At 39.8% G+C, this 13,078-nt stretch overlaps 1 long non-coding RNA gene across 1 annotated transcript; it reads right to left on the bottom strand.

Annotated features, from left to right (window-relative positions):
- Nucleotides 1-632: 632 nt before the first annotated feature.
- Nucleotides 633-12,606, bottom strand: LOC141596002 (uncharacterized). Its single transcript, XR_012522365.1, has 4 exons — nt 12,387-12,606; nt 11,442-11,767; nt 2,004-2,130; nt 633-756 (listed from the first exon to the last, which is right to left on the bottom strand). It is a non-coding gene; the product is annotated as an uncharacterized LOC141596002 (long non-coding RNA).
- Nucleotides 12,607-13,078: the final 472 nt, after the last annotated feature.

The following is a 13,078-nucleotide window of genomic DNA, read 5'->3' on the forward strand; positions in this document are numbered from 1 at the left end:
CAAAGCATCAAATTAACAAGAGTTCTTAAAAACTACTTATGTAACTAAGTGTGCATTTTTAGAAATGCCTTGTTTTGTTCGATAACATTGTAAGAATCTTGGGATATGGCGCGTGCAATACCCTAAAATTTTTAAATCAGCGTAGTTTGCCATTAATTGGCAAAGTTCTTTTGATTACCTCTCTTGAACTTCGTATGGCAAACTTTAATTCATTAAAAAAAACAACTATTTCGTACTACTTAAAATTGGGTACGAAGCAATCTCTATTTGCAAGTAGTGGATGAATACTGACTTATGACAATAAGAACTAACCGTGGCGATAGGAACCAACCGGGACCGTAGGACGGAAAATAAGATTTAAACAGAAATTCAACAATTTTCCCATTTCTCTAAGGAGTTTCAATAATTAATGGGTAGTTACAGTTATAAAATCAAGTCATCTTGGCCAGGATAACTCGATGTCTTAAAACACAAATGAAAGTTGTTCACGCAAATCTGTGTAATGCCTATTCATACTAATACTAATATATAAGTTCTTTCATCGGCTAGCGAATCACGTGCTTGCAATCCTTCATCGTGACACGTGCCGGCGAATCACGTCATCTTGAATTCTGTTGTAAGTAATGAGACTAAGTGGAGAGTAAATTACTTGCTCTAAAGAAGCCTAATCTTCTAAGCCTAGCTCGTCTATCTTCGTGCTTTCGGTCTCCCCATTTTGATGCCTCTCTTTCCTCTTTACTTGGCCTTTGTAGTCACCTGCCCAGCAACACTAACAAACCATCAAACCAAGATAACTTGAAATAACTTATAAAAATCATTCTTTTTATCAAGCAATCATTTAGCATATCATATAATCTCAATTATTCATAAGCAAATAAAAAATTAGGCTGTAAAATGATGAACTCGCTATCTTGTCCTCTCGTTGGTTGTCGTGTGTGTTCTTTTATTGCGGACAACTTGATCATTCATCATTTTATCTATCTCCTTCATCTCCTTATCTCCTTGTTTGTTCACATATTCATCTCTTCCCTTGGTTTCTCTCCCCATCATTATCTCTCATCCTTTTGTTCACATATTGACTAATTTCCTTTTCCTCCTCCTCCTCCTCCTCCTCCCTCTCCATATCCTTCACTCTCTTTCGCCACATATTCACTTATTTTCTTTTCCTCCATACCTATTCGTCTCCCTCGCTTTTGTTCAGACCCCCCCCCCTTCTCCCTTTTGTTTTCACTTATTACACGCATTTCCTTTTCCTTCCTCCTCTCCATCTCCTGCACTTATTTATCGTTTTATCCCTCTCTATTCAAGTCTTTTGCTCTTCTATTCAAGTTCAACTCGTCTTCTATTCAAGTGTAACTGTAAAAGCAAATATTGTACTTTGTATCTCTTATGTTAACCCCAAAGTTTCCATATCTACTGTAAATTGCATGTCAAAACATTTTAACATGACTCCAGAGAATCATCAGAGCATGAAACACAAATTGGGCATAGACTAAAAGAGTAAAACAAACACCACTTTAATAAACATGTTTAAACACACCGAAAAGTGATTTAATTGACGGGCTCTTAGTCTTCGTGCTTTTCTTGAGGAAGCTCTTGATATTGTGAATCATAAGCAAAACTCACAAATAAGCGGAAATCTATCATAAATCAACCATAAAATTGAAAAATTTACTGAAAACCCATCGGTTTTTTTTAACATCGTTATTTTCGTTGCCAGCAACCTTCCTAACCCTCATCCATTGTTTCCGTTCAAAGACACTATACCTTACATATACACACATAGAACAAATAAGGTAACACCCGCTTCAATTAAAACAGAACTCCTCGGTGAATTCAAGAAAAAGAAAACCTTAATGAGATAATAATGGCTAAATCAAGTGAAGGGCAACCACCCATCAAAATTAAGCTGGAAAAAAAAGCACCTGAATCAAATCAAAAGGGGAGTAAGATCTTGATGATACTGTGAGGTGGAGTTAATGTATATGATACAGGTTTAATACCTTTCTAATATAGTGATCTTGATAAACAATTGTCTGTTCGTCGTTGTCTTGACGTTACTGCAAACTCTAATCTTCTTCCTCCTCTTGCCCTTTTTGTAACTCTTATTGTTTTTGTCCCCATTGTTTCCTAAAAATTAAATCAAGCATGAGAATACAACGCAACAACATTTGTAATTGAAAAAAGTACAGAATTAGCAGTGGGGACGAAGAGGGAAGAAGGAGGGGAAATTATGGTAAACAAAGAGTAGGTCTCCTGAGAGACGGTCTCTTAATAAGCTTTATTGAGAGACCATTGAACAATTTTAAGAAAAAGTGGTACTGAAGGTAATAAAATAGATACAAATCACGATTAATGATAAAATGGGTACATCTATTATGTAAATAGGTACGAAATTACTATGTCACGATCAACAATAAAAAGGGTACGAAATACAAATAAAAGGGTACGAAAGATTGATCTCTCAATAACTTAGTGAGATACCGTCTCTCCTAAGTTTTAGTGGTAAACAAATTAGAGTAAAAATCACATAATTATGAAGTTAAACTTCACATGTTGTAATATTGTATAATATCAGGTAAAAAAAAAGAGAAGGCAAATTTCTTGCAAAAGTCATTAGATTGTTAGCACCAAAGTCAGAAAACAACCAAAATCAAACTAAAAATACAAACAGTAAAAACAACAGTAAATGAACAAATGTGAAACGACTTCTGATGGTTATCAAATTATACCTCGCAAGTGCACGATTTTATCGTTGTACACTATTAAGGGTCGATCCCACAAGGAGTTGAAAAGATTACTAATTGTTCTAATCCTATCGTTTAGCTAAGTCGACAATAAGGGATGAAGGTTATACTAAAGCTACCAACAACAAGGTAAAGCCGCTAAATAAAAACAAACTAAGAGGAAGAGCAAGATAAAATAAATAAGTAGATGGAAATCAAATAATTTAAAAGCCTAAGACTCGGTTCTCCCCAAACAATTCGTAATTCCACACAATCGAATCTCTAGGCTAATCACAAGGGTAGTTAGGTGAGGAGGTGACGACTCTAATTCGCCTAAGACCCCCCTCTCGGGTTCGAAATAGGACACTAGTGCTACCCACCAACCCCCCTCTCGGGTTCGAAGGTCGGAATCCCTAACTCAATACCCGACTACCCCAAAAACATGCATTATTCCCAAGGTGGTCCAATATTTGCTAAGGTCATTAAGTCCCGTCAATTCCCGGGTCATCCCACTCCCTCTCTCGAGGGTCGATTTCAAACGCTAGTTTAGAGGTGTCCTACCCCGGTTCTCCCTTTCGGTCTCAACCGAGGTCAACAATAGGGTCAAGTCTCGGGTATCCAAATCACAACCTAACCAACTCTCGTTGGTGGTCAAGGGTCATAAGTCGACACTACCCAAAAGTCAACCCATAAACCAAGTCAACCCTCTAAACTACCCTCACCAATTCCCCCAAATAATTAGCCTTTATGAAATTCAACTAGTGAAATTACTCATGTTGGGTCAAACCGAGCCCTAGTGGAAGACTACTCACTAATCATGGTCTTAATTGCAAAATAAACAATAAAGATGGAAACTTTGGTCACAAACATGGTGAGAAGATGAAATTCACTACTAAACATGCAACAATCTAACAATGGGTGGAAGGAAAGATGATTTAATCTAATAATGAGAGAGATTTAACCCTAAAGACACAATCTTCAATCAAATCAACTCAAAGATTAAGTCTTTGAGGACAACTACCCAAGGATGAACAAAAGAAAGAGGAACAAAGGAAAGATGAACAATGATAAGATAAGAAATGATGGAATTAACAACAACAAACAAACAACAACAACAATTTTAACATAAACAATCAAGCAAACATAAAAGATGAACAAAATGTAAACAAATGAAAATAGGGAGAGAAATAATACCAACAAAATAGTGAAAGAGGAATTTGGATAGAAATAATAAAGAAGGAAATCCTTCAATCTTCTTACAAACCCAAATTCAATCACTAATTGATTGAAGAACTTCTCTAATTAAAGAAAGATTAACAAAGTGATTAAGAAAGTTTAAAGCTTGAAAGGGTAAAATTTCTGGATCTAGGGTTGTGTGTACAAAAGGGTTTAAGAGGGGGTATATATAGGTTATACAAGGATTAGGACTGAAATTGGAAATGGGCTTTGAAACACGCGATTGCACTCCCGGCCGGTCGACCGGCCACGGTCATTTGACCGGTGGGAGATTCTGGAAGTTTTGAACACTTTTTGAAGTCATCAGTGTGCACGGCCGGTCGACCGCCGCGGTCCCCGACCGGTCAGGGCAGCTTGACTTTGAAGCTTGACTTTTGCCTTTGGAGGGACTCCCACCGGCTAAGCTGGCCACGGCCATTTGACCGGCTGGGAGATTCCTGTAACATTCTTCCATTTTCCATGTTTCTTCAGCAAATGTGTCCTCCCAGCCGGCTGACCGGCCGCCGGGCCACCGGCTGGGGATGCTTCTTCAGCTTCATTCCTTCATTTCCTTGTAATATGTACTCCCAGCCGGCTGGCCGGCTGCCGGCCTACCGGCTGAGGGTACTCCTCAGCATAATTTCCTTCATCTTTCATGCATAGCTTGGAAATCCCGTCTTTCTAGCTTAATTTCGCCCGTTCCCGCCTCAATATCTGCAAGGGGGCCAAAGTGTCATAGTAAAGGGAATCGGGACTACAATCGAGAGTAAAGGGGGTACAAGACCGCCTTAAATGGGGCCGAAAATGCATGAAAATAGAGAGAAAAAGAGTGCTAAATGGTCCTATATCAAACCTCCCCACACTTGAACCTTACTCGTCCCCGAGTAAGTCCTCAACCAATTGCGCAAAGCATTATTATGATAAATATGGAGAGTGAATGCACAATATAAGCATCACTCAACTAAACTATTACTTAAGCCGATCGAGTATTAGCGCACTCAACGCCCCTTCAACTCACAATTTGACACCCATGAGGGGAGAGTGCCCTATTGCAAGGCAAGTTGGGTCTTGCTACAAAATTTTTGACACATTCGTCATGAAAGCACATAATCAACAAGTAGAATGCATCTAACAAAATGACCCACTTTCCTCATCTAAGTGGTCGGGTTTTTTCAAACATCAAAACATGGTCTCGGTCGGGAGTACCGTCTCAGGAGTGCCAATTGAGGTGCCAACCCCCTAAATGTGACAAAAGCAACCCTTGTGTGACCAATGCTCAAGAAACCAATTCAAGAGCGGGGAAAGGGAAGAAGGGGCAAGTCCGCCGAGAATTACAAAACCGACACAAGATTCAACCAAAGGACCCTTGACTAAGGGGACCAAGGCAACGACATCCTCACGGTTTTCACTCGTCACTCAATGAAAGAACAAGGCGATTTTTGTGACAAAAAGTAACCAAAATCACTCAACTAACTCGACTAGCGAAAACGTGCCCGCAATCTAATGTGTAAGACCGTCCTATGTCCAATGAAATGCAAACAATGATAAAAATGCATACAATATGAAGCAAAGGGTTACAACGGGGCTAAGGAGAAGGTCGAAACGGGATTGGTGCAAGCACCGTTTGGATATGTGGAGCTCAAATCAAGAATTGTCGACACATCACTTCCCATCTCTTATTGCAACACATGAGACACGTCTATGCCCTAACATAGCAATGATGACCAAAACTATGCAAAAATTGCATAAACCCAACTCAAGTAGGAAAAATTTGATAAAACTCCTTTTATTTCAACAAATGGTAACGTCTACACCATAACAACGACTCGGTTTCCCAAGCCATGCAAAAAATGTGCAAACCCGACTCATTTTTGGAAAAACATCAATTTGCCCCTTTTTAATTAGCAACGGCTTTTTCTACCCCTTTAAATGATGAGTAGGGGTGTTGCTTGCCTTTTTCTTTTCTTGACAATAAACAAATATATACAACACAAGTAACTCATTTTTTGGATTTTTCATGACTTTTTCACTTTTCTATTTTGTTTTTCATTTTTTTTTTTTTTTTTTTTTTTTTTTTTTTTTTTTTTTCAAAACCTCTTATTTATATACAACACCAAATGTAGACAAAATTTTCGACCCAATGGACATGTACTTCGTCCATCATCAACTTCCGACTCCACCACCTAGACACTTCTACAAATCATGACCCATTCTTGATTAAGGAGGGGTGTTTTTGGGATGTAGCTCTTTTAGTGGGTATGCCAAAAGGAATAGGCTAAGGCTCAGGGGGGGGTGAATCGAAAAGGAAATCAATGCAAGGGACGAAACTAAGCTAATTTGGCTTTTGTGAGGTTCATAAAACTGATTTTTGCTTCAAATCATATGCACAAAAATGTAATGCAATTTCATGGTCTAAGGACGATGCGACACACTTATGCGTAATGATGTGACACGCCTCGCGAGGAGACCTACTCTCAAACCTAGATGAGGGCGGGGTATGAATGTACCCGCCCTAGGAGGCTCTACCCTTACTTTTGAGTAGTTTAGGTCGAGCCAAAGGCCTAGTCTACGGCCCAAGGTGTCACAAGATCGGTCTAGACTCTTTGGTCAAGCTCCCCCTTCCTTGGCTAACTAAGAGGCCACGGGTGCGAGTCACAAGGAGGGGGAAGGCACAATTGAGCACATAAGTTCATCATGGGGGTACTTGGTTCCCTTCCTTTGACCATGTTCTTCCTTAAAAATTTATTTACAAACTCAATGCAAAAGAAAGAAATGCAACAAGTATTTACATGTGAGCAAATGCATGCGGAAATTTAAACAAACATGAAATGAAACATGCAACAAATTGGCTAAACCTAGCAGCAAAACAACACCAAAATTCCAAACGGTCTCCCAAGGAGACACCCAAAGCAACAAAAATCCCATCCTCCTCCATATTATACAACAATATAAAAAGAGAAAGAACGGAAAAAAAAGGAAAGAGATAAGAACGTCTATACCGAGCGGTCTTCTAGTCTCCTTTTTGCCTTGGATAGTCAATGTACCTTGCCACTTTGTTAGCCGAACACATGTATATACAATGCAAAATTTTTGGATTTTTTTGGATTTTTTCAATTTTTAGTCATTTTCTTTAATTTATAAACATTTACAATTATAAACAAATATACACGAGTGGATATTTCCCTCCCCACACTTGAGATGTACATTGTCCTCAATGGACAAAAGCATAGGGAGTGAATAAGAAAAATAAAGGAACATATTTTTTTGATTTTTGATTTTTCAAAGGGAAAAAAAATAACATATTTTTGGGATTTTTGTTTTTGAAAAATTAAAAAGACATATTTTTGGTTTTTTTTTTTTTTATATGAAAACTCCCTCCCCACACTTATTTATTTACATTACTTCCAAATGGAAATAAATGTGTGGAGGGAGTACAAATTAAAAGACATATTTTTGATTTTTTAGGCCCTCCCCACATTTAGTTATAAACATGGGAGGGCATATTAGTGAAGTAAATTAACATGTTTTTGGTTTTTTGGTCGTTTTTCAATTTTTAGTTTGTTTTTATTTTGAAAATGCGATGCATGCTCTATTCTACATGCAAAATTGAAATGACAATGCAAATTACGCTAAGTGAATGCAATTATTAAATGTGACAATATATTACAAAATTGAAATCTAATGCAATCCTATATGATGCAACTAAATGAATTATTAACTAAATGCATGCGAAAAATTTAAATATGGATGAGAAATTTGGATAAAAGGGAAGGATCATACTTGTCGTTTGGATTGATTGGGAGGATAAAAGACACCATCAACTCGGGGACTAAGACCCCATGTCGTCATCATCATCTTCATCATCTTCATTACCATCACCATCACCATCAATTGCCCCGAACTCGGAGCCACGAATGAAATCGTCAGTATTCAAGTGGACATCCGAGCTAAAATCCCCCATGGCTTGGCTCACACCAACAAACATCTCCGGGTGCCCTCCGGCACCACTAGACCCGCCCTCTTGGAAGATCGAAGGGGCACCCCCGAACCACCTCGCGTCATGTCCCTCCCCTTGGGAGGTAGGCGGGGTGGGAAAAACCGGAGCGCTAAAGTAGTCGGGCCGCAAGTTAATATCTCCGTACTTGAAGGTCCCATCTTCCGGATGTCCACCATCCGGGAATAAATAGTAGGAGGGGTGAAGGCCGGAGGGGTGTTTGTATTGGTTCCTCATACAATCATCATAGACCGGGAATTGACCAAGAGAATGGTCATAGTAAATCCGGTCAAGCCTTTGTTGAAGCCCATGCCGCTCATGTGCGGCGTTTGTCATATTAATTTTCATCTCCGCCATGAAGGAGACGAGGTCGGCATGGAGAGGAGGCGATTGTTGTTGGTGTTGAGTGGAGGACCCCTCTCCTTGTTGCAAGGGGCCGGGGACAAAAGGAGAAACCGGTGTGGCATACCGCAAGGTAGACCTTGCGGGGACGATTGGTCGGCCACGAGCATACCGAAGGTTAGGGTTAATTTGTTGGGGGATGGAGGGGTCTTGGAGATCTTCAATCTCAAGCAAGTAATATTCTTGGTTAGGCACCACTTTCATTTTGTCGGGGTTGGGAAGAGGGATAGAATTCCGATCAACGCCATCAACCCGAATTTGCCAATAGTCTAGGCCATCATTCGGGTTGGTCTTCAACCAACCGAGGTTGTGGTGGATGTAATTTTTGAACAACATTGTATCACCAATCATAGAACGCACCCCACCCAAGTTGACCCTCCTTTCGAGCCTCTTCATCAAATGGGTGATGAGTCCACCCACGACAACGGCCGTATTAGAGGCCGGAGAATTGCTAAGCCGCTGTAATGTGAGGGCCAAATGGTGGGCAATGTCAATTTTGAAAGTGGTTGGGTTGGAGCGAAGGTAAGAGCCGAGAATTTCCAGTTCCTCCGTTCTAAAATTATGGTTTTCCTCTCGGCCAAAGATGGTCCAACCCATGTACCTATGCCAAACCCGGATAGCCGCATTGTGGACTGTGTTGGCGGCTCTTTTGACCCCCTTAACATCATCTAACCCCGTAATAGCCTTCCATAAGGCCCCATGGTCAAATGTCTCAGGTGCCTTGTGAGGAGGGCTAGTGTCAAGCCCAAAATGGGATGCAAAGGTCGGAAGGGTCAAGGAGTAGTCCTTGTTCATCAATCTAAAGTGCAAAAAGGCTACCTTTTGTGTTTGGCGGTGTTTGTCAAGACGGAGGGAGCTCAAAAACTCCCAAGTAAGACGAACATAGGTCCGTTCATGAATTCCATACATCATTTTCATGCCCACCCCGTCAAATAAATCAAGAGTAACTTGATCTAATCCTAGTTCCCTCATAGATTGCCTATCAATGAATCGGGTAGGGGTCGATCCCACAAGGAGTTGAAAAGATTACTAATTGTTCTAATCCTATCGTTTAGCTAAGTCGACAATAAGGGATGAAGGTTATACTAAAGCTACCAACAACAAGGTAAAGCCGCTAAATAAAAACAAACTAAGAGGAAGAGCAAGATAAAATAAATAAGTAGATGGAAATCAAATAATTTAAAAGCCTAAGACTCGGTTCTCCCCAAACAATTCGTAATTCCACACAATCGAATCTCTAGGCTAATCACAAGGGTAGTTAGGTGAGGAGGTGACGACTCTAATTCGCCTAAGACCCCCCTCTCGGGTTCGAAATAGGACACTAGTGCTACCCACCAACCCCCCTCTCGGGTTCGAAGGTCGGAATCCCTAACTCAATACCCGACTACCCCAAAAACATGCATTATTCCCAAGGTGGTCCAATATTTGCTAAGGTCATTAAGTCCCGTCAATTCCCGGGTCATCCCACTCCCTCTCTCGAGGGTCGATTTCAAACGCTAGTTTAGAGGTGTCCTACCCCGGTTCTCCCTTTCGGTCTCAACCGAGGTCAACAATAGGGTCAAGTCTCGGGTATCCAAATCACAACCTAACCAACTCTCGTTGGTGGTCAAGGGTCATAAGTCGACACTACCCAAAAGTCAACCCATAAACCAAGTCAACCCTCTAAACTACCCTCACCAATTCCCCCAAATAATTAGCCTTTATGGAATTCAACTAGTGAAATTACTCATGTTGGGTCAAACCGAGCCCTAGTGGAAGACTACTCACTAATCATGGTCTTAATTGCAAAATAAACAATAAAGATGGAAACTTTGGTCACAAACATGGTGAGAAGATGAAATTCACTACTAAACATGCAACAATCTAACAATGGGTGGAAGGAAAGATGATTTAATCTAATAATGAGAGAGATTTAACCCTAAAGACACAATCTTCAATCAAATCAACTCAAAGATTAAGTCTTTGAGGACAACTACCCAAGGATGAACAAAAGAAAGAGGAACAAAGGAAAGATGAACAATGATAAGATAAGAAATGATGGAATTAACAACAACAAACAAACAACAACAACAATTTTAACATAAACAATCAAGCAAACATAAAAGATGAACAAAATGTAAACAAATGAAAATAGGGAGAGAAATAATACCAACAAAATAGTGAAAGAGGAATTTGGATAGAAATAATAAAGAAGGAAATCCTTCAATCTTCTTACAAACCCAAATTCAATCACTAATTGATTGAAGAACTTCTCTAATTAAAGAAAGATTAACAAAGTGATTAAGAAAGTTTAAAGCTTGAAAGGGTAAAATTTCTGGATCTAGGGTTGTGTGTACAAAAGGGTTTAAGAGGGGGTATATATAGGTTATACAAGGATTAGGACTGAAATTGGAAATGGGCTTTGAAACACGCGATTGCACTCCCGGCCGGTCGACCGGCCGCCGGTCATTTGACCGGCTGGGAGATTCCTGGAAGTTTTGAACACTTTTTGAAGTCATCAGGTGTGCACGGCCGGTCGACCGGCCGCCGGTCCCTGACCGGCTGGGGCAGCTTGACTTTGAAGCTTGACTTTTTGCCTTTGGAGGGACTCCCAGCCGGCTAGCCGGCCGCCGGTCATTTGACCGGCTGGGAGATTCCTGTAACATTCTTCCATTTTCCATGTTTCTTCAGCAAATGTGTCCTCCCAGCCGGCTGACCGGCCGCCGGGCCACCGGCTGGGGATGCTTCTTCAGCTTCATTCCTTCATTTCCTTGTAATATGTACTCCCAGCCGGCTGGCCGGCTGCCGGCCTACCGGCTGAGGGTACTCCTCAGCATAATTTCCTTCATCTTTCATGCATAGCTTGGAAATCCCGTCTTTCTAGCTTAATTTCGCCCGTTCCCGCCTCAATATCTGCAAGGGGGCCAAAGTGTCATAGTAAAGGGAATCGGGACTACAATCGAGAGTAAAGGGGGTACAAGACCGCCTTAAATGGGGCCGAAAATGCATGAAAATAGAGAGAAAAAGAGTGCTAAATGGTCCTATATCAACTTCCTTAACCAAAAACTTAAGACGATGATTGACAACAAACTAATCGTTTTAAAGAGATTGGAGCAGTAATTTACGTAGCAGCATTGTAGGAGGAGGATCCCTTAAGAGAAATAAACCGAGGATCTTCCTTATAATTACTCTTGTTAGTCTCAATTAAACTCCCACTAAATTATTTTTTTATCATCTAATGCCATCTTTGCGAATCTACTACCCACATTCTTCTTCTTCTTCATTATCTAATATCACCGTTATCATTATCAAATCCAATGTCATTATCATCCTCTGCAGTCAGGTTCCCGCCACGTGTGGACCGTGGTTTGTATTTTGTAATGCGAGATTAATGACAATCCACGGTCTTTAACTGCAATAGACCCGCAGTCTCTAGTCTCTGATAAATGGCCTGAGATGTCAACGGCGATCAATTAAGTGTATAATAACAAACCAGCAATTATGCAAATTACACTATCATATACGGAGTATTATCACTAATTCGCATTTACATTGTCATATAAGGATAACTATAGCAAATAATCATAAGTAAATTAATTGTAAATCTCAAAATCTAACCCTATCAGGTGTACCGACTATGTATAATGATACAAAGAAGCAAAAATAGTTATGTTGTTCTAAGCTTCTAAAACTCCAAATAATGGACACTCCCGTGCATGAGTCAGGCAACATATAGTAGCTAATAAAATTGGAAACCGAAAGTTTTCGACCACTAATAAGAAAAAAGATTCCAAATTTCTCAAGTAAAATAGAAATTAATTAATACTCCTAGTAACATGATTTAAACGCAGATTATTTGAAAGATTTAACCCAAATTTTGCAAATTACACTATCATATATACGGAGTATATCATCACTTAAACAAGAGAACCCAACAAAGATTGGGACTAAAACACATCTGATCAGATGTAATCTTTTTAATCCATCATGAAATTAAGATTTAAACTTTTGATTAAAAATACCAACGAAGCAAAATGTAAAGAATCGACAAAATATAGAAACGTACGCACCTACAAAATTGGTTTTCCATGGAATTGAGTTCAATGAAGAATCGTTGATCAGTGACTCAATGATTTGTAACACAACGAAAGGTTCAGAATACATAAATAGAAAGCTTGAATTTCAGCCATTATTGATGTAGCATTTCTGAGTGTGAGTTGAGAGTCGAGCGAAGAACCCTAAAATTTGGGCTTTCCTCAATTATTTTTGTGGCGATGAGAGGAGAAAGGGAACACAGAGAAAGATAAAGAGAGAGACCGTCGTATTTGTGTGGGGATTACCGAAGAGAGCAAGCAAATGTGAGAAAATAGTGGAAAGAAAAAGGCCCACATAAGTAGCCCAACGCAGAGAAAAGACCAAAGCCAAAACGACAGTAGGGAGCGTCGTATTGCACTGTTCATTTGAACAGTAAACAGCCTTGGGGACATTTAGAATAAGGTGTGTAGATTCCACATATGCCGGTGAAAATCAGCTGGTACACTCCGGAATGTTAGACAAGCATGAGCCACCAACAGATACCTTTGTCAATTCTTATATCCTACACCCATGTGTAGGATACTCTATACTCCCTCCACTCCCCCACTCCCCACTCATCCTCAACTTCCTCTTTTTAAAAAAAAAAAAATAATAAACAAAAAATAAACTTCCAATTTTAAGAAGCAGTTATCACTATCATATTCAATTTAAGTGTTTTGTAGTATTG

The sequence above is a fragment of the Silene latifolia genome, chromosome 8 (genome assembly GCF_048544455.1).
Source record: "Silene latifolia isolate original U9 population chromosome 8, ASM4854445v1, whole genome shotgun sequence".
Lineage (NCBI taxonomy): Eukaryota > Viridiplantae > Streptophyta > Magnoliopsida > Caryophyllales > Caryophyllaceae > Silene > Silene latifolia.